Below are 3213 nucleotides of genomic sequence, written 5' to 3'. Positions count from 1 at the left end.
TATTTTTGATAGCATGCTATTTTTTACATTGTTTATGACACATCTATGGAGTAGCAATACATTCAGTTATAATCATTTTGATACTTCGCCAAATCCGGTAAACCATAACAATGATACTACCTCAAAAGAATCCTGCTGGAGATCAAAGGAAAGGGCACTTCTGCTCCTTTTTATCTCAAGGTAGTCAGTGTGGGAATCACTTCCAGGTTGTCTCATGTTATCGCTTACATCACAAGTGTGTCTGATTTTGCATATGGTTATAGTTACACCTTCAGTTTTGATTTCAGAGTCCAAGGATGGTTGCACTCCTGTCAAATGTTGCATATGGCTGTTACAATTATGCCTTTATGCATCAGGTTACTAATCCACATTTCTTTTGTTTTGTGCAGTTGACGTATTGCAGATTTTTGCTCATCTGATTTGTATGCTGACATAACTTATGGTCGGTATGTGAAAGATGTTTAATCTACCAGTTCTGTTGCCAAATGATCCGACATGCTAACGCACAAGTATTTTATCCAACTACAATTGTAGGCAAGCACTGCTGCCCCTCTTTCTGCTCAAATGTGTTCTCTGTGAGCCAGGTTAGTGTGAAGTAAACAGTTAGTTTTATAGGAATGCCTACTACATCCTGTTCATAGGTTGCCTAAAAGTTAACTGCGTCAAGATGATAAGGATCTAATATCCACCCTCCTTCATTTTATTTTCTGCAATGATATATTCATTGTCAATCTAAACGTGTTTCTGAAGTCAATAACCATATCTTAGTCTTTTTTACAATAGTCATCTGCTTCTTATCTGTCCTAAGTGTTCTTGCCTCTAAGCCCACTCTGCCATGATGCACTGATCTGCTCATTTTACATTATTTGTGTTATTTGGATGTGCGATTTTTTAGTTTTCCACAAGTTTTCATCATACTTAAACTATGCATTTGAACTGCATCGCCAGCTTTGGTTTGAGGACACGACATCGCCAAATCGTCACTGAAACACAGCGGCTTCGTCTGGCAACCGCGGACACGATGGCACATCGTTGGGTCACCCAAGCTGAGTCGCCGCAGATCCGATCAGGTACCCACCCCCCTGTCTGATCTATAACAAACACCAATTTTAGGCTTACCATATCAACAGATACGGATCGGATTAATTTCCTTCCACTTTCCTATATGCTTAATGATCGTTGATAAGTAGAGATCTCGAGGATGCGGCAGATTATGTTTTGAAAAATGCATCAGGAAGAGCCCTCAAAGATAAGGACAATAATGCTCAAAGATTTGTTGTGGGCTCTGCAACCTATTTATTTTCTGCTTTTCAATTATGTCTTCCGTCATTTACTTTTAGACTCATTCTCATTCTCTATCTAAATATGTAGTGGCAATGAAATCAGATTTGTTCTCGGGGGTTTGTGCTGATGAATTTGATGTCGAGATTGTCTATTCTATTGGCAAAAAGGCCCCCCTTTAGTTCATTTGCTTTTGGTTTAATATAGTATCGATAGCTATTGCAGTTTTTCCAGTTTGTCTGTCCCTGATTATAAGTTTTCGTTGACCACGGCCAATAGGAACCAGGCTATTCACTCAGTTATTGGGATATTTTTGACATGTCATCACAAGGAGATGAAAGAAAAACGCGTTACGATTGGGTGGAAGTGAAGGAAATATGCCCTAGAGGCAATAATAAAGTTATTATTTATTTCCTTATATCATGATAAATGTTTATTATTCATGCTAGAATTGTATTAACCGGAAACATAATACTTGTGTGAATACATAGACAAACAAAGTGTCACTAGTATGCCTCTACTTGACTAGCTCGTTGATCAAAGATGGTTATGTTTCCTAGCCATTGACATGAGTTGTCATTTGATTAACGGGATCACATCATTAGGAGAATGATGTGATTGACGTGACCCATTCCGTTAGCTTAGCACACGATCGTTTAGTATGTTGCTATTGCTTTCTTCATGACTTATACATGTTCCTATGACTATGAGATAATGCAACTCCCGTTTACCGGAGGAACACTTTGTGTGCTACCAAACGTCACAACGTAACTGGGTGATTATAAAGGTGCTCTACAGGTGTCTCCGAAGGTACTTCGAGGTTAGGATTTGTCACTCCGATTGTCGGAGTCTCTGGGCCCTCTCGGCAATGCACATCACTTAAGCCTTGCAAGCATTGCAACTAATGAGTTAGTTGTGGGATGATGTATTACATAACGAGTAAAGAGACTTGCCGGTAAGGAGATTGAACTAGGTATTGAGATACCGACGATCGAATCTCGGGCAAGTAACATACCGATGACAAAGGGAACAACGTATGTTGTTATGCGGTCTGACCGATAAAGATCTTCGTAGAATATGTGGGAGCCAATATGAGCATCCAGGTTTCGCTATTGGTTATTGACCGGAGACGTGTCTCGGTCATGTCTACATAGTTCTCGAACCCGTAGGGTCCGCACGCTTAACGTTTCAATGACAGTTATATTATGAGTTTATATGTTTTGATGTACCGAAGGTTGTTCGGAGTCCCGGATGTGATCACGGACATGACGAGGAGTCTCGAAATGGTCGAGACATGCAGATTGATATATTGGAAGCCTATATTTGGATATCGGAAGTGTTCTGGGTGAAATCGGGATTTTACCGGAGTACCGGAGGGGTTACCGGAACCCTCCGGGGGTTAATGGGCCATAGTGGGCCTTAGTGGAGAAGAGGAGAGGCGGCCAGGGCAAGGGCTGCGCGCCCCTCCCCCTAGTCCGAATAGGACAAGGAGAGGGGGGCGGCGCCCCCCCTTTTCCTTCTTCTCCTCCACCTCTTTCGAGTAGGACTCCTCCTGGCGCGCCTCCTCCCTGGCCGGCCGCACCTTCCCCCTTGCTCCTTTATATACGGGGGCAGGGGGCACCCCAAAGACACAACAATTGATCGTTTGATCTTTTAGCCGTGTGCGGTGCCCCCCTCCACCATAGTCCACCTCGATAATACTGTAGCGGTGCTTAGGCGAAGCCCTCCATCGGTAGAACATCATCATCGTCACCACGCCGCCGTGCTGACGAAACTCTCCTCAACACTCGGCTGGATCGGAATTCTAGGGAGGTCATCGGGCTGAACGTGTGCTGAACTCGGAGGTGTCGTACGTTCGGTACTTGATCGGTCGGATCGTGAAGACGTACGACTACATCAACCGCGTTGTGCTAACGCTTTCGCTTTCGGTCT

General features: G+C 43.4%; 1 long non-coding RNA gene across 1 annotated transcript; it reads left to right on the top strand.

The window, feature by feature from the left end:
• The first annotated feature begins 386 nt into the window (after positions 1-386).
• LOC123099732 (uncharacterized) lies at positions 387-1561 on the top strand. The gene is made up of 3 exons (XR_006448221.1): positions 387-442; positions 535-584; positions 949-1561. It is a non-coding gene; the product is annotated as an uncharacterized lncRNA (long non-coding RNA).
• Positions 1562-3213: the final 1652 nt, after the last annotated feature.

This window comes from Triticum aestivum, chromosome 4D, assembly GCF_018294505.1.
Source record: "Triticum aestivum cultivar Chinese Spring chromosome 4D, IWGSC CS RefSeq v2.1, whole genome shotgun sequence".
Classification (NCBI taxonomy): domain Eukaryota; kingdom Viridiplantae; phylum Streptophyta; class Magnoliopsida; order Poales; family Poaceae; genus Triticum; species Triticum aestivum.
Note: the sequence above shows the minus strand (reverse complement) of the source record. Positions and strands in the feature narration are given on the sequence as shown.